Source organism: Panthera uncia, chromosome D4 (assembly GCF_023721935.1).
Source record: "Panthera uncia isolate 11264 chromosome D4, Puncia_PCG_1.0, whole genome shotgun sequence".
In the NCBI taxonomy this organism is placed as follows: Eukaryota; Metazoa; Chordata; class Mammalia; order Carnivora; family Felidae; genus Panthera; species Panthera uncia.
In genome coordinates, this window is record NC_064807.1 from 6,452,269 (window position 1) to 6,479,403 (window position 27,135).

Sequence of the window (27,135 nt, forward strand, 5' to 3'; positions counted from 1 at the left end):
TATATTGACAAAACTGTGAGATACTTAGCATATACAACATGATTGACACTGTATACACGGTGAAATGACTCCCCATCACTGAATCAACACATCCATCACCTCATGAAGTTACTTTTTTTAAGTTATCTTAGAAAATTTCAATTATACAATACAGAAAAATTTCAATTATGCAATACAATGTTCTCAACTGTAGTCAATGTGTTATATTAGATTTTCAAAACTTATCTTATAACCAAAAACCTATAGCCTTTTACCAATTTCTCCCAAATTCCAGTCCTTAGCAAGACTTTTCTACTATCTGCTTCTTAGAGTTAGACTTTTTTTTTTATTACACATGTAAGTGGTACCATGCAGTATCTGTCATTCTGACTTATTTTACTTGCCCCTAAGGTTCATCCATGTTGTTGCAAACAATGTTTATTCCTTTTTTAAGGCTGAATAATATTCGTGTGTGTGTGTGTGTGTGTGTGTGTGTGTGTGTATACATACTTACTTCTTCCTTTCTGATTTGGATGCTTTTGATACAAACCCATATGCTTTACTGATAACAATTATAAAGTCTAGGAAAAATATCTTAAAAACACTGAAGGCAATGCCAAGCAAACAAAAGCAGATACAGCAACTACAGGGGATCTGACCCCTGAGAGAAAGAAAAACAGTGAAGGAGGTCCTCATTTACCCATATATTTTTTTTAATGTTTATTTTATTTATTTTGAGAGAGATCGGGGGGCAGGCAGAGAGAGGGAGAGAAAGAATCCCACACTGACAGCATGGAGCCCAACATGGGGCTCAAACCCACAAACTGTGAGATCATGACCTGAGCCAAAATCACAAGTCTGATGCTTAACTGACTGGGCCACCCAGGTGCCCCCACATCGATCCATCTTTTATCCTGAGGAAACTACACAGTCTTTGTAGTACCCAATAGATGCTGGAGAAAAGGACAGAGCTATTATACAAAGCTGTAGTCTTGCTGGCTGGAAGAATCCGGGAACAAACTCTGGAGGTGGTAAACAGATAGAAACTGAAGGCAGAAATCCTGGAAAGAAAAAGAGTCTTTTTTTTTTAAATTTTTTTAATGTTTATTTATTCTTGAGACAAGGGGTGGGGAGGAGGGGCAGAGAGAGAGGGAGACACAGAATCTGAAGCAGGCTCCAGGCTCCAAATTGTCAGCACAGAGCCCGACGTGGGGCTCAAACCCATGAACCGTGAGATCATGACCTGAGCTGAAGTTGGATGCTCAAATGACTGAGCCACCCAGGTACCCCAGAAAAAAAGAGAATCTTGAGGGGCTCACTCCTGTATTCCCATGCATGGGATGAAAATCCAAAAAGCCCAGGGAGAGGCAACAACTAAAAATCTAAAAGATATAGGAAGAGATTTCAATAGCTATCTGATTCTGGAGAATCAGAGTTTGGATGTAGAAGGAATTGGTAAATATTTCAGGCTTTTCACTGAACCTCCAGAAAAACCACACTTGAGGAATAAGAACCACATATCAGAAATAAGGGCAAAACTGAAATGGACAGTCCTAACAAAGCCTAAAACTAAGTCTCCACAGGATCAAGGTAAAGTCCCTGCTAGAACAAAGCCCTACACTTCAAAGAAAGACTAAAATCCACACTGCCCAGAGTTTGTACAAGATATCATCCACAAGAGACAACAGTCAAGTGAAATCTATTTAACATAAAGAAAAATGTGATGTAGAGTCAAGAGATAAAATATATAGAAATGGGACTGACAGCAAACCCAAATGTTGGATTTTCTAAAATGTGTTTACTATGATACACATGCAAAAGAATCAAAGATAAATGCATGAAGACATAGAAATCATATGACCTATACAATATTGAGCAATCTAACACATGTGAACAAGACAGAAGATGATATTTGGAAAAATACTGGCTAAGTTTTTTCTAAATTTGAAAAAATCAAACCATGAATAAAATCGTTCATGTAGCTCCATTCAGCAAAATCCCCATATAGTCATATCATAGTCAAACTGCCAAAAATCATAGAGAAAAGTCTTAAAAGTAGCCACTTACATACAGAAGAGCTAAGATAAGACATACAACTGACATCTCATCAGAAACAATAGAGACCAGAAGACAACATGCTGCTAGGGAGGAAAAGGAGCTGTTGAACCTAAAATTCTATAGTCCACAAAAATAACCTTTAAAACTTAAGCTAAACAAATATATTTTCAGATAAATGGACACTGGGAGTACACATCAACAACAACAACAACAACAACAAAAAACTTTAAGAAATGCTTAAAAAAAACAGTCCTCTGGATTACAGGCAAATGATAAGTGATGCAAATTCAGATTTGTAGAAAGGAATGAAGAAGTCAAAAACAGTAAATATGTGGGTAACTATAACATTCCATTTTTCTTCCCTTTCTTGAATTATTTAAAAGACAATTAACAATTGTTTAAAAGCATAATGATAATAGCATATGGTAAAACTTGTAATAGATGTAAAAGCAAAAGATATGACAACGATAGCCAAAAGGACAGAAAGGAGTAAAATAAAAAGTTTATGTGAGTAAATTCATGATAGCTTGGAAAAATAAGCAACAGTGCTATCAGCAAAATCAGAAAGAATTTTGAAGAACTGATGGAAGACAAAAAGTAGACAGGAACAGATGACAAAGAAAACAAAGTGTAGGAAATAAATAGATTCTATTTAAAATACACACAGAAGAAGGCATTAATAAGCATTAAAGTTTTCTGCACACACATACAAAAAGAATAAATATGCCAAGATAATCAAGGATGACCACACACTGGAGGTGAAGGGGGATAGGAAGAAAGCATAAAAGAGGAGGACAAAAATGAACAGCAAAAACTAACACCAGAAGAAACAAATACAGGGAAGAGAATATTTTGAAAAATTCTCCTTGGGGATTGCCTAGGTGGCTCAGTCAGTTAAGTGTCCAACTCTTGAGTTCAGCTCAGGTCACGATCTCAGGGTTGGAAGATCAAGCCCACGTTGGGCTCCAAGCTGGGCTGGGCATGGAGCCTGCTTGGCATATTCTTTCCCTCTCTCTCTCTCTCTCTCTCTTCCCCTCCCTCCCTCTGCCCTTCCCCCTGCTTGCAGGCACACGTGCTCTCTGTAAGTAAGTAAGTAAGTAAATAAATAAATAAATAAATAATAAAATAAAATAAAATAAATAAAAATTCTCCTTGGTATCCTCAGAGAGATTCAGAATTTTTGAAAACATAAAGCATCATTACATGATCACTAAAAAGGAGAAGAGAATGAAAATAGTTAAGTTTTAAAAGATGACAATTCAATGAAAACACTGAATAACACAACTGGAGACCAAATAATTTGGAAGACAAAGTCAAGACAAACTCCCAGTTTCCTAGATCAAGAGAAAGAAATAGGAGCAAAAACTAAACAGGGAGCATCAATCCAGGAAGTGTAACTCCAAGAGCTCTAGATGGCAGAAAAAAGAAAACAGACCAGAATAAAACATTTAAGAATAAAAGAAGAAATTTCATTGGTGTTAGAGATGCCTACATTCATATTAAAATAATCTTCTGAGAAGAGATAAACTTTAGTTTTAAGAACGCTTAACTCACAGAAGTCAAAATAAAGGGTCAGAACACCAAAGATGGTAAGGAAACTCTAAACCAGTTCAACATTTGACTCAATACTCAGAACTTCTGCCTATATATATAAATACAGCTGATGAAAACACACATGCACTGAGATTGGTCTATCTTGAAATTCATAAACTCTAAATTCAAACGGGCCTTTAGTGCTGTGCACCTACAATCTACTATTTATTACTTTATTTATTTCCTTAATCTATTTACTCTCCCACTTTTCTAATTAACTACCTCGTACCTTATCCTTACTCCTCTACCACCAAAGCTGCCATTCCAACTCTGACTTTCCACTCCCTATATTTCACTGAAAAATACAATCAAAAGAGGACACCAACAACGCATCCTTTCCAAATGCACCTGGAAAATTTCTGAAAACAAACATGTTCTACCATAAAGCAATTGTCAAAAAATACTAAAGGAATATATTAAAAATATGAACAATGGAGCAAGCAACCATTTTATCAATTTAAGACCCATAATGTTGGTTTAATGTTGCATATACTATGATTAATTTATGCAATTCTTTTTTTTTAATGTTTATTTTTGAGAGAGAGAGAGACAGAGACAGAGAGACGGAGCACAAACAGGGGAGGGACAGAGAGAGAGGGAGATACAGAATCTGAAGCAGGCTCCAGGCTCCGAGCTGTCAGCATGGAGCCCAATGCAGGGCTCAAACTTATGAACCACGAGCCGAAGTCAGACGCTTAACTGACTGAGCCACCCAGACGCCCCTAATTTATGTAATTCTTAAAAATACTGAAGAAATAACAACATTAGAGGATAACATAAAAAAGTGAAAGCGACCTTAATCACTACCTACTCTTTATTCTCTGAAACAACACTCTTAGTTTAATAAGAATTAATAAAGTGCTTTAAACCGCAAAATAGGACATAAGATAATCAATAACACTCAATACTCTGTAAATTCATGTTATCCTTAATAACTTCAGTCAAAAAGAAAAAATATATTAAAAAATACAAAGTTCTACATTTGAACTGATGTAAACTTACTAACAGTGTTCAAATCAAAAATCTATTATGGAAACTATGACGACTTATAAAAGTATCACGACATGTACTTTTTAATCTTTATTTATTTATTTTGAAAGAGAGAGAGTAAGAGCATGCAAGCAGGAGAGGGGCAGAGACAGGGAGCAAGAGAGAGAGAATTCCAAGGAAGCATCTTATTGACAGCAGAGAGCCCGACATGGGGCTCGATCTCATCAACCCGAGCTTGCTCTCAACTCTGAGATCATGACCTGAGCTGAAATCAAGAGTCAGGCACTTAAGTGACTGAGCCACCCACGTGCCTCCACAACATGTACTTATTAACCAGTATGTTCTCTTATCACAATGGGATTAAACTAAAAATCAATAACAAAAATGATTAGAAAATTCCCACATATTCAGAAATTTAGCAACACACTTTTAAAGAGCAAATGGTGTAAAGAAGAAATCAAAAAATACTTTAATTTAAAAATGATAAAAATATGAAAGAAATGCAATAAAAGTGTTTACTAGGATATTTAGTCTTAAACTCATATGTGAGAAAAGAAGGTTAAACAAAATATAGAATGAGCTTTTATACCAAGAAATTAGGAAAAGAACAACAAATTAAGCTAAGAACCATAGAAGGACAAATATTTAAGAGCAGAAATCAGTGGGGGGGAACAAAAAGAAAAACAAAGAGTTGGCTTTTAAAAAAAAGCCATTAATAAAATTGCTAAAACACTAAAATGATTGATTTTTTTAAAAGAGAGAAAATAAAGGGCCAATATCAAGAATTGGAAAGTAGACATCATTAGCAGAGCTTACAATATTAAAAATATATGTTTTTTAAACTTTTTTAACGTTTATTTATTTTTCTGAGACAGAGAGAGACAGAGCATGAACAGGGGAGGGTCAGAGAGAGAGGGAGACACAGAATCCAAAACAGGCTCCAGGCTCCGAGCTGTTGGCACAAAGCCCGACGCGAGGCTCAGACTCACAGACCGCAAGATCATGACCTGAGCCGGAGTCGGACGCTCAACGGACTGAGCCACCCAGGCTCCCCAAAAAATATAGGCTTTTTAAATTTATTTTTATTTATTTTGAGAGAGAGATGGAGAACAAGCAGGGGAGGGGTAGAGAGAGAGGGAGACAGAATCCCAAGCAGGCTCCACACTGTCAGCTCAGAACCCAGTGCGGGACTCCAACTCACAAACCATAGTAAGATCATGACCTGAACCGAAATCAAAGAGTCAAACGCTTAACTGACTGAACCACCCAGAAACCCTGAGATTGACATTATTACTATCAATGGTTGCCAGTAGGGGAAACCAAGGTAGAGAGAAGTTAAGGAAGGTAACTTGAACCCATGAACCGTGACATCATGACCTGAGCCAAAATCAAGAGTCAGATGCTTAATCGACTGAGCCACCCAGGTGTCCCTAAAAATATATGTCAATATAGGAACATCCTCCAATAAGCTTGAAATATTTGAAAAAAGGTTTCCTCAAACACACAACTTTATTAAAATGGACAAAGGAAGGAAAAAACACTGAAAAAGGAAGAAAGATATAATTTCAAACTTTTAACATTTATTAAGTAAATTGAATATTTAACTTAAAACTTTTCCACAAAGAAAATTCATTGCCTATTGACTTTCTTGGTGAATTTTTCCAGACATCTGAAGAATAAAAAAAGAGCTTACACAAACTATATCAGTAAATAGAAATTACAAAACAATTTTCCACATATTTTAAGAGTACAGTATGAACAGAATACCAAAATGTAATAAAGTTGTGACAAGGAAAGAAAATTATATGTAAATATCTCCTACAAACATATATGAAAAAAATAATGAACAAAATACTAGCAAATTAAATTTAATAATATTTTAGAGACTAACAAATCTTAACCGGGTTAGTGTACCCCAAAAAAGCAAAGCTATTTTAACATTAAAATATCAATCAACAGAATTTATCATATTATTAGAATACATGAGAAAGTAACATATGATCATTTCGATGTGTAGAAACTAACTCATAATGTTCAACAATGGTTTGTGATTAGACACTCTCAGTTAACTAGCTATAAAAGCAAACTTCCTCGTTCTTATAAAAAATAACTATAAAATAACTTAAAATACTTAATGGTTAAATATTGATCTCATGCTTCTTGAATTCAAAAACTTAATTAGCATGTCTAAAATCATGACTTCCACTCAATATTTTATTTTATCTTCATTTTATTTTATTTTATTTTTTGGAGAGAGAGAGAGCACAAGCGGGAGAGAGGGGCAAAGGAAGAGAGAGAGAATCTTAAGCAGGCTCCATGCTCAGCACAGAGCCTGTTGTGGGGCTCAATCCCACGACCACAGGATCACAACTGGAGCCAAAACCAACAGTGAAACACTAAAGTGACTGAGCCACCTAGGCACCCCTAAAAATTTTTTTTTTTTTAGAGAGTGAGCACGCACATAAATGGCAGAGAGTGGCAGAGGGAGGGAGAGAGAGAATCTCAAGCAGGCTCCACACTTAGCACAGAGCCCAACTTGGGGCTCAATTCCACAACCCTGGGATCAACCTGAGCTGAAATCAAGTGTCAGGTTGCCCATCACTCAACATTTGAGTGGAGTTCCTGGCCAGCACAATAAAGCAAGAAAAGGAAATAAAAGGTATAATGATTACAAAGGAGGAAGTAAAACTGATATATTCACAGATGATATGACTATGTATGCAGAAAAATTTAAAGAATATAACAATTACTAAATGAAGTTAGAAAGGATAGTGCATACAAAATCAATATACAAAATTTAATTGATTTTCATATACCAGAAACAAATTTAAAAATGAAGATGATTAAAAACAGTATCATTAACAATAGTAACAAAGAGTCAAGTGTTTAGGAATAAATCTACTAAAATATCTGTAAGAACTCTAATAAAAACTATAAAACACTGCTAGAAAAAATAAAGGCCAGTTAAATAATGGAAGAATAGAACATACAGATATAAGAGTATAGAAAAACTGGGGGTGCTTGGATGGCTCAGTAGGTTAAGTGTCTGACTTTGGCTCAGGTCATGATTTCCCAGTTCAGAGCTTGAGCCTCCCATCGGGCTCCACACTGCCGGTGTGGAGCCTGCTTGGCATTCTCGCTCTCTTTGCCCCTCTCTCACTTGCACTTTATCTCTCAAAACAAATAAACTTAAAAAAAAAAAAAAAGACTATAGGAAAACTCAATATTGCTCAGGTAGCAACTCTTCTCCAAATTGATATATAGAGTCAACACAGTCCCAATTAAAATCCTAGCAGCTTATGTTATGGGAATTTACAAGTTAATATCTGCATGGAAAACAAAGGATTACAAGAGTCAAAACAATCTAGAAGAGCCAACTGGAAGGATTTACATTACCAGACATCAAGATTTACTGTGAAGTTAGTATAATTAAGTCAAGTTGGTATTGGCATAAATACAGAAAAATAAGAGTCTCTCTTAAAAACTGAGAATAAACTGAGGGTTGATGGGGGATGGGAGGGAGGAGAGGGTGGGTGATGGGCATTGAGGAGGGCACCTGTTGGGATGAGCACTGGGTGTTGTATGGAAACGAGTTTGACAATAAATTTCATATTTTAAAAAAATATAGAAAAATAGACCAAAGGAACAAATAGAGCTGAGAAAAATATCCTCACATAAGATAACCTAACTGAAAACAAGGTCAACTGCATTTTGGTGGAAATGTCAGTCTTTTCAGTAAAAGTATGTCAGTCGATGGCTATTAAGTGGCAAGAAGAAAAAGCAATCTTGACCTCCAACTTAAACCAATACCCAAAAATGTTAATTTGAGATAGATAACCGACCAATAAGTAAAAGGTCATATAATAGTCCAGAAAAAAATATCTTCATGACAGCTTTTAAAACAGGACATTAAAAAAAAAAAAAAACTACAATAAATAGATGTATATATTAGACTTCTCATATGCATGTAATAATAGTTTCAAGTCACATGAAGCAAAAAAGTAAAGAAAGAAATAGGAAAAACAACTCTAATAGCTAGAAATTTTAATACTGCTCTGTCAGGAATTAACAGAAGTAAAACAGATGAAAAAAATAAGAATATTGAAGATCCAGGGGCATGGGTGACTCAGTCAGTTAAGCGTCCAACTCTTGATTTCAGCTCAGGTCATGATCTCCCGGTTTGTGAGTTCGAGCTTCGCATTGGGTTCTGCACTGACAGCACAGAGTCTGCTTGGAATTTTCTCTCCTCCTCTCTCTGCCACTCCCCCACTCATTCTCTCTCTCTCTCTCTCTCTCTCTCTCTCTCTCAAAAAGAAATAAACTTTAAATTACAAGAGATTACATTTGAAAAGCCTGAATTTGTAAGAGTTATGTTCTTGAGAAGTATACAACACTGATGAAAGAAACTGAAGACAGCATAAGTAAATAGAAAGATACATCATGCTCATAAATTGGAAGAATTAGTAACGTGAAAATACACATATTAGCCAAAGGAATCTATAGATTCAATGCAATCTTCACCAAAATACCAAAGGCAGGGGCGCCTGGATGGCTCAGTCAGTTAAGCACCTGACCTTGATACCAGCTCAGGTCTTGAGAGTTCAAGCCCTGTGTTGGGCTCTACACTGGACATGGAGCCTACTAACTAACTAAATAACTAACTAACTAACTAAGTAAATAAGTAAATAAGTAAGTAAGTAAATAAAATAAAATAAAATAAAATAAAATACAATAAAATACAATAAAATACAGTAAAATACAATAAAATACAATAAAATACAATAAAATACCAAAGGCTTTTTCACAGAACTAGAACAAAGAATACTAAAATTTATATGGAAGAATAAAGACCCCAAATAACCAAAGAAATTTTAAGGAGAATAAAGCTGAAGGTATCACTCCATAAAGCTGGAATAAAGCAGATTTCACACTATACTACAAAGCTTTAGTAATCAAAGGAGAATATGGTACTGGCATGAAAACAGACACATAGACCAATGTAATAGAAAAGACAGCCCAGAAACAAACCCACACATATATAGTCAATTAGCCTATGACAAAGGAGGCAAGAATACATAATGGAGAGTTTCTTCAATAAATTGTGTTGGGAAAACTGGTCAGCTAAATGCAAAAATATTAAACTAGACCACTATCTTACACCATACACAAAAATAAATTCAAAATGGGTTAATAACTTGAATTTAAGACCTGAAATAATAGAACTCCTAGAAGAAAACAGAGGATGTAAGCTATATGACTTTGAATAGACATTTTGCCACAGAAGACATAGAGACAGCCAATATGACCATGAAAAGACATTCAACATCACTAATTATTAAGGAAATGCAAATCAAAACCACAATAAGAGGAGCACCTGGGTGGCTCAGTCGGTTAAGCATCCAACTCTTGAATTCAGCTCAGGTCATAATCTCACAGTTTGTGAGTTCCAGCCCCATATCAAGATCTGCAGTGGAAGCATGGAGCCTTCTTGGGATTCTCGTTTCCCTCTCTTTATGTCCCTCCCCCACTCACGCACACATGTGCTCGCTCACTCTCTAAAATAAATAAACATTAAAAATAAAAACCACAACGAGATATTACCTCACATCCGTCAGACTATTATCAAAAAGACAAAAAAAAAAAAAAATGAGTGGTGTTAAAAATGTGGAGAAAGTGAACCCCCGGTACACAGCTGGTGGGAATAAATTGGTACAGCCACTATGGGAAACAGTGGCTATACTAGTTTGCATTCCCACCAACAGTACATGAGGGTTGCTTTTTCTCCACACCCCTGCCAACACTTGTTGTTTCTTCTGTTTTTGATTTTAGCCATTCCAATAGGTGAGGTGGTAGCTCATTGTAGTTTTGATTTGCGTTTTCCCTGATGACAGGTAATGTTGAACGTCTTTTCATGGGTCTGTTGGCCATCTGCATGTCTTCTTCCCATTTTTTTAATGTTTATTTTGAGAGAGACAGAGAGAGAAAGAGAGAGCACAAGCAGGGGAGGGGCAAAGAGAGAGGGAGAGAGAGAATCCCAAGCAGGCTCCGTCCAAGCTGTCAGCGCAAAGCCCAACTCAGGGCTGACTTCTTGAACCATGTGACCTGGGACGAAATCAAGAGTCAGACACTTAACTGACTGAGCAACCCAGGTGGTCCCATGTCTTCTTCCCATTTTTGAATTGGGTTATTTGGTTTTTTGGGTGTTGAATTGTATAGGTTCTTTACATAGTTTGGATACTAACCCTTTATCAGATAGGTCATTTGCAAATATCTTCTCCCATTCAGTAGGTTGCTTTATAGTTTTATTGATCGTTTCCTTTGCTGTACAGAAGCTTTTTTTTTTTTTTTTTATGTAGTCCCAACCGTTTATCTTTGCTTTTCTTTCCCTTGCCTCAGGAGACATATATAGAAAAATATTGCTACAGCTGATGCTGGAGAAATTACTGCCTGCACTCTCTTCAAGGATCTGCACGGTTTCAGGTCTCACATTTCGATCTTTAATCCATTTTGAGTTTATTTTTGTGTATGGTGAAAGTGGTCTGCTTCAGTCTTTTCCATGTAGCTGGCCAGTTTTCCCAACACCATTTGTTGAAGACACTGTCTTTTTCTCATTGTATATTCTTTCCTTCTCTGTCAAAGATTAATTAACCATACAATTGTGGGTTTATTTTTGGGTTTCCTGTTCTATTAGATTGATCTGTATGTCTATCTTTATACCAGCACCATGTTTTCATTACTACAGCTTCGTAGTATACCTTGAAATCTGGGAGAAGGATGCCACCAGTTTTGTTCTTTTTTTTCAAGATTGCTTTGTCTATGCAAGGTCTTCTGTGGTTCCAAAGAAATTTAAGAATTGTTTATTTGAGTTCTTTGAAAAATGCTGTTGGTATTTTGATAGGGGTTGCATTAAATCTATATATTGCTTTGGGAAGTATGGACATTTTAACAATATTTGTTCTTCCAACCCATGAGCATGGAATGTCTTCCCACCTCTTTGCATCATCTTCAATTTCTTTCATCAGTGTTTTACAGTTTCATAGTACAGATCTTTTACCTCTTTGGTTAAGTTTATTCTTAGGTATTTTCTTATTTTTTGGTGCATCTATAAATGGAATGTTTTCTTAATTTTAGTTACTGCTGCTTCATTATTAGCATATAGGAACACAGCAGATTTCTGTCCATTGTTTTTACATCCTGTGACTTTACTGAATTTAGTTATCAGTTCTAGTAGTTTTTGGTGGCATTTTTAGGGTTTTCTATACATAGTAGCATGCCATCTGCCAAGAGTTAGAGTTTTGCTTCTTCCTTAGCAATTTGGATGCCTTTTACTTCTTTATGTTGTCTGACTGCTGTGGCTAGGACTTCCAGTACTATGTTGAATAAAAAATGGTGAGAGTGTACATCCTTGTCTTGTTCTTGACCTTAGAGGGAAAACTCTCAGTTTTTCACCACTGAGGTGGCTGTGTGTTTTTCATACAAAGCCTTTATTATGTTGAGGTATGTTCCCTCTAGACCTACTTTACAGAGAATTTTTATCATGAATGGATATTGTATTTTGTCAAATGCTTTCTCTGTGTCTATTGAAGTGATCTTATGGATTTTATCCTTTCTCTTACTAATGTAATATATCACACTGGTTGTTCTGTAAATATTTTACCACCCTTACATTCCAGGAATAAATCCCACTTGGCCATGGTGTATGATTTTTCCAATGTATTGTTGGATTCGGTTTCCTAAAATTTTGTTAAGGATTTTTACATCTATATTCATGAAAGATATTGGCCTGTAGCTCTCTTTTTTGGGGATGTCTTTTTCTGGTCTTGGTATCAGGGTGACAATGGCCTCAGTGACGTTTTCCTTCCTCTTCTTTTTTTGGGGGGAATAGCCTGAGAACAATAGGTATTAACCCAAAAAGTTTGACAGAATTCACCTGTGAAGAAATCTGCTCCTAGACTTTTGTTTTGGGAAGTTTTTTGATTACTGATTCAATTTCATTGCTGGTAACTGGTCTGTTGAAATTTTCTATTTCTTCCTGCTTCAGTTTTGGTAGGTTATAGGTTTTTAGGAATTTATCCATTTTTTCTAGATTGTCCAATTTATTGGCATAGACAGGTTTTCATAATATTCAGTTTTCATAATATTGATATTGTGTTACAATTCTTTGTATTTCTGTGGTGTTGACTGTTATATCTCCTCTTTCATTACTAATACTGTTTATTCAGGTTCTCTCTCTCTCTCTCTCTCTCTCTCTCTCTCTCTCTTTTGATGATTTCTGGCTACAGGCTTACCAATTTTGTTGATCTTTTCAAAGAACCAGCTCAGGTCATGATCTCACAGTTCAAGAGTTCAAACCCTGCATCAGGTTCTGTGCTGACAGCTCAGAGCTCAGAGCCTGTGTCGGATTCTGTGTCTCCCTCTGCCTCTGCCCCTTCCCCAGGCGCGCTTGCGCTCTCTCTCTCTCTCTCTCTCTTTTTCAAAAGTAAAAATAAACATTAAAATAATAATTGAAATTTCTCAATAATTTCTCCAAAGAAAATGGAGAAAACAATTTTATACTTTATTTCTTGGCTATTGGAGAAATAAATAAAAATGTTATTACATAGTAAAAAAAAATAAAAGAAGAAAAACTGTTAAAAAATAAAATTTTTGAAATACAGCTAATGTGATGTTTAAAGGGAAATGTGTATTTTAAGTACTTATGTTAAGAAAGATGATCTGGCATCAATGATCTTCCTAAGTAGCTAGAAAAAGAAACCAGAGAAAAGAGAAGAAAGTAGTAATGAAGAGCAGAGAAAACAGAGAAAATCAATAAAACCAAAAGTTAGTTTTAGAAAAAGATTAATAAGATTTATATCTCTAAGTAGAATGATCAATAATGAAAGGAAAAAAAAACACATAAATTATCAATAGCAGGAATAAAAGCCGGATATCACTACAGATCTTATAGATACTAAGTGGAAAAGGGATTACAATGATTTATACCAGTAATTTTAACAAAACTGATATAGGAAGAAACAGAAAACATGAATTGTATCATACATACATCTGTTCAATAAATCAAATTTTTCATTAAAAATCTATCCACAAAGAAAACGCCAGGCCAAATCACTTCACTGGTAAAGTCTGCCAAAATTTAAGGACAAAATAATACCAATTCTATACAAACTCTTACCAAAAACAGAGAAGCAGGAAATACTTCCCAAATTATTTTATTTTATAATCATTACTCTGATGTCAAAACTAGATGTGAGTATCACAAAAGGCAAATGTTTCTCAAGAACATAGCAAAACAATAGAACATGGAACCAGTAACACATAAAAAAGTCAGAAAATCAAGACCAAGAGGGGTCAATCCCAGGAATGCAGTTGAGAATGATATCTAAATACAATTTCTCACTATTCCCATTCACACAGATTCTAGTTTTGCTTCTTCAATTTAAAGCAAAAATGTATGGTTAGGGGCAAAATGTACAGTATGTGAATTACATCTCAATAAAACTGTTTTTTAAAAAGTACATCTATTCTTAGAAGAAACATAGAAAATGTAAAACAATTCCCCCAGATAGCTGTTAGCATCAAAACAAAGTTTTGTTGTCTTTACCTCTTCTCATTCCTACTTTAGTTTGATCAGTTTCTACCAGATATCTGGCTACCCAAACATACTTTTAAAGTTCACATTTGGCCAATTATATCTAATGCAATACCTCCCTAAACCATAATCAAACATCCAAGTATAGCGACAGCCAAGAAAAGTTACATAACGTGAATTGCACAAGGGCAGAGAAAGTCCAATTTGAGCTTCTTGTCAATGGTATTGGGAACATCATGTCTTCAACAGAAATCATCAGTTAGTAAAAATTTGGATCTACTTATCAGCAACTATTGTTTAAAAAAGGGCTTGGATATTTTTTATCAGACAGAATTTCCTAAGGTAATGACAAAGAAACGTTGGCTAAGAACTACGGTAGGAGGATGCTTCAGGCATAATGTACCTACTCTTCTGTTTCCCTACATTCCTCAAAGGCTAAACTAACATTTGAGGAAAGACAGCTAAAAAGGAACAGCAAGAAGTATCAATTATTTTTTAGTCTCATCTACTTTTAAGTTATTTGTCAGTTTAAGAAATTGGCTTTATTATACACTTCCATCTAAAATAAGAGGGCCTTTTTCTAAAAACCCATGTTTTGGTGTCAGTATTATTTCCCTTAGTTTTTGTTTCTATCACCTCTTTCATTAAGTAGGATTTTTCTTTGATATGATATTATTTAAAAAATAATTTTTTTTTAAAGTAGGCTCCATGCCCGATGTGGGGCTTGAACTCACAACCCTGAGATCGAGAGTTGTATGCCCTACTGACTGAGCCAGCCAGGTGCCCCTAAAAATGTCTTAATTAGCCTCTAGGCTAACCTTAAAACCACTTTGATATACATTTCATAAAACATTTTCTTACTGATTGCTAATTGCTAATATCTGGAATATATTTTAATTAATCTGTTGGAAGTTAGCTATATTTCCTTTAAGTGTATGTTGGTTTCCATTATTCGCTATTAATTATAAAGAATTAAAAGTAGAAAAAATCACTTAAAACTTAAAACCAATGTTCACAGAATGAAGCCGATTTTAGAAAGTATACCACAGTAATCTATAACTGTCATAGAAATTTCCTGGTGATACAGTAAAATATAAAATTCTACTTTATAAATCCTTAATAAAAGAAGATAAAATGTCATTATACTGCACTTACTTATATATTTCCCTTCTCTTTACAAAGGTATTTTAGGAGTAATTCAGCCAAAATGTAGATAAAACAGGTATGTATTAGATTTGTTAACTTAAGAGAAATTCTGGAATTTTTAAACTTGCTCGCTCATGTCAAATTTTCTAGTCTAAATGTATTCCATCACTTTTCTGTTTACATATTATTGTATCACCTGACTTTATCGCAACTTACTTAATACTCATTTACACATTCAACATTTTCCAAAAGAAAGAGACAATCCTTTGCCTTAAAAGCTCTTCATCTGAAGGGAAAGGAAATAATGTGGACAGATATAAAACAATACATGAAGTGTTGCAGGAACTGTAATATTCGAATACACAGGGGGAAAAGGACAGGACTGTGTACCACATAGGTTTACCACATAAACCTACCTTAATTACCAACTGGACATTCAGAGAAAGGGAGGAATCAACCTGAATTTGAGATTTCCAACTAAGCAACTAGGTATGAAAAAAGTAATGCTACGCACCAAGATAGATAACAAAAGTAAGTTTGAAAGGAAAGAGGATTTTTTTAAATTTTATTTTTGAGAGAGAGAGAAAGAGAGAGAGAACGAGCATGTGAGCACACAAGCAGGGGGCAGCAGAGAAAGAGAGGGAGACACAGAATCCAAAGCAGGCTCCAGGCTCTGAGCTGTCAGTGCAGAGCTTGACGCAGGGCTGCAACCCACGAACCATGAGATCATGCCCTGAGCTGAAGTTAGACATTCAACTGACTGAGCCACCCAGGCACCCCAGGAAAGTGGATTTTAGATGTTTGGAATATGAAGCACCTATAAGACAATTAAAAGGAAGATTCGCAGTAATCAGCTTCATATATGAGGAATTAAGAATAATTTCTTGGTTTGGGGCTTGGGAGGCTGGGTGTCCAGTCTTAGAATTCACAGAGTAGGACATATGGAAGAAAAATAGCTGTGGAGGAATGATGAATTCAGTTTGGCACATAATGAATCTCAGTTACCAATAAGACACCCAGACTGAGATATCACATAGGCAGCTAGATTTCCAAAGGCTAAGAAAAACATTATGTGCTTTTGTTAGAGATTCTAAAGTCATTAGGCATAAAGTATACATGCTGCCCAGATGTAAGATATATAAGATAAAAAGAGGGTTGGATATCAAATTCTTAAACCCAAACATTTAAGAATTATTTATAACTGTCAGAAATGGGAGAACATAAAGAGGAATGTAGCAGATTCTTGAAATAGTCGAGAAGTAGGAGAAAAGCTGGAAGTGTTCACTTTGTGCCATATGTATACTTCTGATTATTGTGCTTTTCTGTATAAATTTTAATAAAAATAGAGTTCCTTTTAAAAAAAGAAAGAAAAAGAGTATCACAAGTTGAATTATCAAATATTGTGAAGAGGTTAAATAAGATAGAAGGGAAAAAAATCCACTGAATTTAGCAATTAAGAAATTAGCAAAAGACTAGCATAGATAAAGGATGTGAAGGGTAAAGATGGCTTTTCCTTTCATTCTATACTATTATTTTGAATCTTCTAATCTCATGCATGGTGTTCAACTTAGAATTCTTACCCAGCAGAATAAAGTAATTTTCAAACATCCGAATATTCAAAGTTTACCTCAAAGGCAGCATTTCAGAAGTTACTTTCTTAAGATATACCAACCAAACCAAAGGAGTAAATCAAAAAGATGACAACAGGTCCAGAAAATAGATCCAACCCTGGAAAGAAGTAGTTAAGTCACATGATGACAGACAGCTGGGCAGCAGGCCTGAAGCGCACTCAGCCCAGCGAGAGGACTCTGGAAGGAAGACTTCAGAAAAAAGTGGTATCAGACTGCTTGCCATGAAGCACTTAAAAACAAACAATACAAAACAACACAACACAACACACCCACAGAAGATATAATAAAGGAAAATAACAGTGAAAAAAAAGGGAAAAAAAGGTAATTCCAATGGAAGAAAACTTGACAAGAATGGGAATGAAATTACAGTATGCTCCTGGCTCTACAACAAATAATCCTCAATATAACACTGTTACTGTTTTGCAAATTTGGAATCGCCTACAAAGAACTAAAGTGCCCATTAACGTTACTAGACTCAATGTAAATGTTCATTTTGACATAAAAATACAAATGCTTAACGCTGAGAAGTGAAAGCAAGAGGTAGCTAAAGAGAATCTTGGTAAAGGTACATTAACCCTAGAAAGTAAGAAATCAACAAATATTGTCTATGGTTTCTGGAACAAGAAATAAAGTTATAATATACTACCTCAAGTTACAAAGACATCAAATACAGCGAAATGAATAAATATGAGGAGAAGGGGAAGGAAACAGTGGTATAGGTGAAACAGAGATTGAACTACAAAAAGTTAACAGTCAAAGCTAACTTTCTCTGGGAGAAAAGGACTGAAGTCAGAAGAATAAAACTTCTCATTGTAACTGTTTTTGCATTTTAAGCTCTTCTGTGTGATCTGATTTTTAAACCAATGTATATGAAATATCTGGGGAAAAAATTAAGAGAATAATTAGGAAATAAGGAAATCAAGGTGGCATGGCTATTTTTAAGAGTGAAGAGCTGGGGCCCTTGGGTGGTTCAGTCGGTTGAGCATCCGACTTCGGCTCAGGTCATGATCTCGCGGTTTGTGAGTTCGAGACCTGCATTGGGCTCTGTGCTGACAGCTCAGAGCCTGGAGCCTGTTTCAGATTCTGTGTCTCCTCCTCTCTCTGCCCCTCCCCTGCTCATGCTCTGTCTCTCTCTCAATAATAAATAAATGTTTAAAAAAAAAAAAAAAAAGAGTGAAGAGCAGAAAAGAGAAAGGGTACCTGCTAATGGTCAAAGAGCAGAAGAGAACAAATAATAATCATAATCATAATCATAATAAGCTAAAGCATAATTCTTAAGCTACCAGAGGGGGCAAACAGTGATAATACCAAAGAAAGAAAGGAAAAACAAAGAAGCAAGGTGTTAGCCCTAGGATGGACAGGGACAGGATCAAGAGCACAGGTATGCAATATAAAAGATCTAAAAATACCGGAGAATACGAGCAGAGATTGGTAACATTAACAGTTTACCAATCTGAGATAATAACAAGGCTTAATTCGAATGACATCATGAGAATGCAGTACTGCTATAAAACGTGGATGACACTGCAGAGTCAAATATATACAAAGAAACCTTAACATGTCTTTAGGTGAGTTCTTCACCTGGATAATAATATAACCTCATGAAAATGTCAGAAAAAGGAATATAAAGGAAAACCAAGTTAGATGTCAAAAATTCTCAGTAACACAGGAATAGGCAAGAAAAGAGCAGCAAAGGATAACTGGAGGGACTGAGGATATAAGCTGTATCATATTAATCTCAGAGGATAAGATTTTTGTTTTTTGTATCAGGATAATAAAGAGCTATGGAAGTAGCAATGTAAATACTTCCTCTAGACCCTAGGGTAGATGTGATGTAATACCTTTAGGAAAGACAACATTCAATGAAGGTAAAGAATAGAAGGAAACATGCTATAGAAAACCCAATTTACAAGGGAAAGGGAAATTTGGAAGGATCCTATAAAAAGGACTGGAAGGCAGTCAACTGAAAAAGTAGAATTAATAAAACAAGAACATGTAAGAACATGTAAGAAAATATTTTCTGGCAGTATGAAAATTTTGAATACAATCAAGTCTATAAAATACGAATTTATAGGAAATGCAGAGAACAGGGGACCACAGTACACTATACCATGAAAAGGTTATCAGCAAAATCTACATTGTGGGAAATTATAACTAGTGTAGTTAAAAATAAAAAAGAGAAGAGACGTAGGAGAAATATAGATTGAGACTATAAAGTCACAATGTGTGGACCTTATTTGGATCCTAGTTTAAAAAAATACCCAATGCCATTTTAAAAAGCCATTTATGATATATCAGACAATTAGAAATTTGATTGCTTGCTGAATATTTTAAGATATTAAGGAATTGTAATTTTTTATTTGTAAAGCTTTTTTAATTTATTTTTGAGAGAGAGAGAGAGAGAATGTGTGTGTGAGAGAGAGAGACAGAGAGAGAGGGCAGGGCACTGGCAGAGAGGGAAACAGAGGATCCAAGCTAGCTCTGCACTGTCAGTGCAGAGTCTAGTGTGGGGCTCGAACTCATGAACTATAAGATCACGACCTGAGCCAAAGTCGGAATGCTTAACCGACTGAGGCACCCAGATTGCCCCCAGGTATTGTAATTTTTTAATTTAAAAAAGCGTTCTTATATTGTAGAGGTGAATACTGAAATAATGGAAGAAATGATATGGTGTCTACAATGTGCTTTAAAATAACACTGTGATAGAGAAAGCAGATGGCACAGAAATGGCTCAGGTAATAAGGGCTATTGAAGCTGAGTGATTAGTATGTAAGAGTTCATTTCACCATTATGTCTACTTTTGTATGTTCAAAATTCTCCCCAAGGAAAAAGCTTTTTTTAAAGGATGTTTGCTATATTTCATCTAGCATTTCTTTTTTTTATATAATTTTATTTTGTTTTTTTAATATACATCCAAATTAGGTAGCATATAGTACAACAATGATTTCAGGAGTAGTGCCCCTTACCCACTTAGCTCATCCCCCCTCCCACAAACCCTCCCATAACCCTCAGTTTGTTCTCCATATTTATGAATCTCTTCTGTTTTGTCCCCCACCGTGTTTTTATATTATTTTTGTTTCCCTTCCCTTAGGTTCATCTGTTTTGTCTCTTACAGTCCTCATATGAGTGAGGTCATATGATATTTGTCTTTCTCTGACTAATTTCACTTAGCATAATAACCTCTAGTTCCATTCACATAGTTGCAAATCTAGCATTTCTTAATAAGAGTGTTTTCAGGTTATTCAATCAGAAAGTTTCAGGAAATGAAATCCCAGATTTTGTTTTGTATTTTACAATTCATCTCTCATGTACACTTGAAAGCAAAGGTTGTTCATAAAATTTATTACAGATTTTTTTCTTTTAAAGATTCTGATCTCGGGGCGCCTGCGTGGCTCAGTCGGTTGGGCGGCCGACTTCGGCTCAGGTCATGATCTCACGGCCCGTGAGCTCGAGCCCCGCATCGGGCTCTGTGCTGACAGCTCAGAGCCTGGAGCCTGTTTCAGATTCTGTGTCTCCCTCTCTCTGACCCTCCCCCATTCATGCTCTGGCTCTCTCTGTCTCAAAAATAAATAAACGTTAAAAAAAAAAATTCTGATCTCTAAATATAGTACAAGTAGTATTAGGTACTGGCAGGTTTTTAAAAATGAAAAACTGAAAAAAGAAACATGTGAAACTGAAATTTTAGCTGAGAGTAAGATGACAGAGGGTGTTTGGTTCCTCCTTGCCTGTTTTGTAGAAGAAGTATACTAAATAACTTTGTGCTTTTTTATAAAGTGAATATTTAAGTATTTATGTCAAAAATGTTTAAGTTAGCCATTAAAAGAAAAGACTTATAAGATCTTTAAATCTATAAGAAGGCAGAAAAGAAGGAAAAAAGTAAAGAAAATTAAAAGCAAAATAAGGTAACAAAAAATTTTTAAGTCCAAATGTCAACAAGTACAATAAATGTAAATTAGCCAATTAAAACCACTTTCTAGAAGACAAAGAACGTCAGACTGGATTTTCTTTTTTTAATCAAGGTATACAGTGCTTAGAAGAGACACAAAACCATACAGAAAAGTTAACCAAAAAAGGACATTTTTGTCAAATTGACAGATGCCAAATGGTACTAACCCTTGTTGATCAGAAGCCAAACTATAAACTAAGGTAACTACAAAATACAAATCAATAAACAAAAGAAACCCTAATGAAAAAAAGAATGAAAGACATGAATAGACCAATAAACATAGGAGAAGACGGTAGATCTCACCTGTAATTAAGAAAATGCAAATTAAGGTGGGATATCGAATTATACCCATCCGGTTGCCAAATTAAGGAGTCCGAAGATACCAAGTGTGATGGAGAAGATATAGAGCAGAAGGACCCTTCAAACACCTGGTTTTAGAGAGCAATTAGGCTACATTCAATCAATCTGAAGATATAACTATTCTACAAACCAGAAATTCCATTTCTAGTTATAACCCTAGAGAAATGAATGTAGTACTGCATCATGTTCATAGCAGCATTATTTGTAAGAACAAAAAAACCACACAGTGCTTCCCTTTGACAGCACAGATACTAAAATTAGAACACTACAGAGATTAGCATGGCCCCTGTGCAAGCATGACATACAAATCTGTGAAGCACCCCATATTTTGGGGAAAAGAAGAGAGAGAGAGAGACAAACCAAGAAACAGACTCTTAACCATAGAGAACACACTGATTATTCCCAGAGGGGGAGGTGGGTGGGGGGATGGGTGAAATAGGTGAAGGGGATTGAGAATATACTTAACATGATGAGCACTGAGTAAGGGACAGAATTGTTGAATCACTATATTGTACATCTGAAACCAATATAACATCGTATGTTAACTATACTGGAATTAAAATGAAACTTAATAAAATAAAATAATAAAATAAAACAAATAATCTAAATGTTCATCAGTAGAAAAAAACCAGTATATAAATTGGAGAATCTTCATAATGAGAATATTATACATCAATTTTAATGAATGAACTAGAGCTATATATATGAACACACAGATACATGAATGTCATAAAGATAAGTGAGGTTTAAAAAGCAAGTTGTAGATTGATATTTATGTGTGATGCAATCTATTTAAACCCACAGTTTAATACTACTATATTCTTTATATTTTTATTTATATATTCATAAATTATATTTAATATATAGATATTATGTGATTTATTTATATATTTATAAATTAGTTATATATTTCTATTTATTACTATATATTTTATAAATTACATTTATAAATATATATATTTATATGATATAGATATTTATAAATTATATTTATATATTTACAGGTACTACTATATATACTAAATATATACTTAGTATATATATATACATATATATATATATGTATATGTATATATATACACATAAAATAAAAGTTTAAAATAGGCATGAAAATGATACTAACTTCAGGCTAGTAGGTAGTTACCTCTAGTGAGGTAAACAGGGGAGAGACAGGAGTAGCAATAGGTAGATGGGCTTCGACTGTATCTATAATGTTTATTTCTTAAAGAAAATAAGATCCAAAGCAAAAAGTAACAAAATATTGTTAAAAGTGGATGGCAAATACAGACAATTTTATTTTCCTAATTTCCTATATGTTAAGAATATTTAAAAAAGTATTTTTAAATACTGAAATGAAAACAAAGAGGAAGAATATAGTCTTTGGTTTGGGACGCAAGTTTGAAATGGAACTGGGTTTGAATTCTGTCCTGTGTGATGTTACTCTGAAGTCAGTTTAATCTTTCTGCACTCAGTTTCCCTCATTTCTTAAAACAAAGAATAATAATGGCCATGACTTCTGAGGACTGTTGTAATGATTAAACGCAATAATCCACCTGAACTAATCTCATCCAGAGACTAACACTTTCCCTTCTCTTCACACTTTATTAGACGATGCTAGAGCTTTTCTTTTCTTTTTTTTAACATTTATTTATTATTGAGACACAGAGAGACACAGAGCGTGAGCAGGGGAGGGTCAGAGAGAGGAGGAGACACAGAATCGGAAGCAGGCTCCAGGCTCCAAGATGTCAGCACAGAGCCTGACGCGGGGCTCGAACTCACAAACTGTGAGATCATGACCTGAGCCGAAGTTCGTCACCCAACAAACTGAGCCACCCAGGCGCCCCTAGCTTTTCGTTTTCTTTTCCTTTGTTTTCTTTTTTTCTCTTTTCCTTTTTTCCCCTTTCCAATAATATAGGCAGCGAGGATGAAAAAAGTATGGCAATTCATATATGTTGAAAAATAAAACTGCTGAAAAATGAAACTTCTCATTGAAGTTTAGTCACACTATCCCCTAAGACATGATGTCTTAGTTTAAATATTCCTGGAAGCAAAACCTCATACAGGATTCAAAAGTAAATTAGATCTGAAATTTAGGAAACTACGACAGAGAAACAGAGAAGTGGTATAAGAAAGGGAAGGCAGCCTATAAACTGCACTCTCAAACCAGCTACCAGAGTGAGCCTAATCCCTCAGAAAGGCTCTAGAAAACAGTATAAAAAGCATAATATCTCAGAATTATCCCATCCCAGGGATGAGCTGTAGTGTTTTGTTTGTACAATAGCAACCCCTGAAGAGTTAAGTGGCTGAGGGCTACACACAGGAGTGTTAATTTCACAGCACTTCTGGCCTGGCCGCCAGAGCATTGGAAGTATGGCTTCCTACATTTTCAAGAAGAGTCAGCTGGTGGGAGATGCAAACACTAACTCAAGCACACTGAAGCTCCCAGGGGATAAAGGTGGATCACTGACAGCACCAACTACACCCATGCTATACAATGATGCTATTATTAAAGAGAACAAAAGGAGAAAAGGAGACAATGTGGTCTAGGCTCTACTGACTAATTGGTCCAGAACTTGTTCTTCCCTCAACTTCTGCTTGAAAACAGTAACACTAATTTTGATTACATTAATTACATGTAAACTGATTTAATTTTGTATGTTCTTTAGAGACTGAACATTCTTCTTTGGTCAAAAATGGAATGTCCAGGTAACATGGCATAAGAAAAATGAATTCTAGATATAAAATTATTCAAAATATAGGAAAATTAATTTAGGAAAAAAGCTTTAACAGAGATTGCTTTTTAAGTATTTTTATCTCATCTTCACACCATCTAATCCATTATGCTGCTCATTTTGTTTGAATATAAACATTACATTAAAAATGTTATAAAATCAGAAATGGTAGACACTATCACAGTAAGCACATCTACTATGAAACCATGAGTTTGAGCCCCATGTTGGGCTCTGTGCTGACAGCTCAGAGCCTGGAGCCTGCTTCAGATTCTGTGTCTCCCTCTCTCTCTCTGTACCTCCCCCACTCACACTCTGTCTCTCTCTCTCTCTGTCTCAAAAATAAATAAACATTAAAAAAAAATTTTTTTAAACGTAATAGTACAAAAGGACTAATGAAGACGCTTCTGGGATAACACAAGAATCTGACTTATTAGATAAGACGTGTGTATCTCCTAATAATGCAGATCCTATTAAATTCTGTGTGAATGTATTTGATAGGCATTTAAAAGTTCTTACGATTAAGGATGGGATTTTTTTTTTTTTTTTTTTTTGGCATAGCTTGTAATTCAAACTATCTGCTAGAAACAGTATACGGGCAAAAAAAAGAGAAGTTAGTCCTTATTTTTCATTGAATTCTCCTTATTATTGGTGAAGATAGCTAGGTATATTTGTTGTCCATGTGTATTTCTTTATGAATTGTGTCTGGCTTTTTCCTATTTTTCCTTTGTTGTATTTGTCATTTTTATAATTTATCAAAGCTCTTAACATATTTGTCAGAAAAGTAATAAGAAGAAATTTACCCATCGTATATTAAAATTTACTATAGGGGTGCCTGGGTGGCTGAGTCGGTTAAACATCTGACTCTTGATTTTGGCTTAGGTCATGATCTCATGGTCACGAGAATGAGCCTCGCATCAGGTTCATATGCAAATTTGCATATGCAAGTTTAATACAGATAAAGCATATTGTTAGTTTTTAACAATTTAAATCCAAAAATAGATTAATAAGAACAGACTCAAAGTTAACAAATACCCATTCATAAAGTACAAAAAAATAACACCTCACAATAAAGCCAAAAAGAGTAAAATAAAAACAGAAAACCAAGGTTAAATCCAAGTGTAAAATAAGAATAAAGAAAGAAATTGAATAGAATAATCAAATTAAATAATATGCACAAAGATCTGCTTATAACCCTAAGCTGTTGACTTCCTCATTTTATTTTCAAACACTGGAATACCTTCCATATGCTAAACATTGTACAGAACTTCAAAATAAAGAAACTGATAGAACTATTCCCTGACCTAGAAATCACAGTAGTTTCACAGAGGCCACCGTTGGAACAAAACAAAGGCTGGAAACAGACTCAACTATATACATAATTTAAAATATTAGTATTTCCCATAGCAAAGATAGATTATTTGATGCCAGTGTTAGAACAATCATCTGAGGGAAAAAAGTTGGATCCCATTTTATACCTTGCACTAACACAAATTCCAGATGGATCAAGAAAGCATGGGAAAGTTTCAAGATATAATTTCAGAGTAGAGAAGAGATCGAAGTATAATTTTTTTAAAAAAATAATAAAAGCAATGACTAATAGAAAGAATAGCATAAAAACCAAAAATGGGGGCACCTGGGTGGCTCAGTCAGTTAATTAAGCATCCAACTTTGGCTCAGGTCATGATCTCATGGTTCGTGAGTTCAGGCCCCACATTGGGCCCACTGCTGTCAGCACAGAGCCCATTTCAGATCCTGTTTCTTTCTTTCTCTCTCTCTCTCTCTCTCTCTCTCTCTCTGCCCCTCCCCCGTTTGTGCTCTCTCAAAAATAAATAAAACCGGGGCGCCTGGGTGGCTCAGTCGGCTGAGTGTCCGACTTCGGCTCAGGTCACGATCTCACTGTCCATGGGTTCGAGCCCCGCGTCGGGCTCTGTGCTGACGGCTCAGAGCCTGGAGCCTGTTTCAGATTCTGTGTCTCCCTCTCTCTGACCCTCCCCCATTCATGCTCTGTCTCTCTCTGTCTCAAAAATAAATAAACGTTAAAAAAAAAAATTTTTTTTTAAATAAATAAAACATTAAAAAATAAATAAATAAATAGAATTTATTTTAATAAATTGATGCTGCATATATTGCTCCATTTCTCAGAAAAACTCCAAAGATATCAGGGACACATCAAATATGGTACACCAACAAAAAAACTGCACAGCATAACTACCTAAGATAGGCAAGGCTAACAGCTACTGTCCAACCTTCAGCACACAGCAACTCTGTTCCCAAGATTGTACTAGGCCCATCAAGAAAAGCAGTGAACAGCAACATCATAGACATAGCATCATAGATTCCTGTGCCAATCCCTGTTTTATCTTATTTTATATTTTTGAGAGAGAGCAGAGCACAAGCAGGGAGAAGGCCAGAGGGAAAGAGAGAGAATCTTAAGCAGGCTCCACGCTCAGCACAGAGTCCAACACAGGACTCAATCCCACGACCCTGGGATCATGACCTAAGCTGAAATCAAGAGTCAACCAACTGAGCCACCCAGGTACATCCAAACCCTGTTTTAAATCAGTGATTCTCAGTCTTGTCCTCAAACTAACACCATAGGCATCACCTGGGAAGTTGTTAAAAATACAAATTCTTGGGGCGCCTGGGTGGCGCAGTCGGTTAAGCGTCCGACTTCAGCCAGGTCACGATCTCGCGGTCCGTGAGTTCGAGCCCCGCGTCAGGCTCTGGGCTGATGGCTCGGAGCCTGGAGCCTGTTTCCGATTCTGTGTCTCCCTCTCTCTCTGCTCCTCCCCCGTTCATGCTCTGTCTCTCTCTGTCCCAAAAATAAAAAACGTTGAAAAAAAAAATTTTTTTTTAAAAAATAAAAAAAAAAAAAATACAAATTCTTAGGTCTCATTTTAGAACTGCTGAGACAGAAACTCTGAGGGTGGTACCTAGCAATGTATGTTTCAATCAGCCCTCTAGGTAATTATGATAAAACCACCAGGTTAGGGAACAATTCTAGTACAGCCAAAGAACAGATGAGGACCCTTCTGGTTGTATTCACATATTTAAAGGGCACTGAGGAGACTTAATGAAAGCAAAAAAGCTTTAACAAGGCTGTCCACAAAG

General features: G+C 35.4%; 1 protein-coding gene and 1 non-coding gene across 6 annotated transcripts in view; one reads left to right on the forward strand and one right to left on the reverse strand.

Annotated features, from left to right (window-relative positions):
* Positions 1-27,135, reverse strand: part of JAK2 (Janus kinase 2) — a 116,769-nt gene that overhangs the window by 78,701 nt on the left and 10,933 nt on the right. The gene's annotated exons all lie outside the window — the stretch shown is intronic.
* LOC125927982 (U6 spliceosomal RNA) lies at positions 21,519-21,623 on the forward strand. Its single transcript, XR_007459518.1, has one exon. It is a non-coding gene; the product is annotated as a U6 spliceosomal RNA (small nuclear RNA).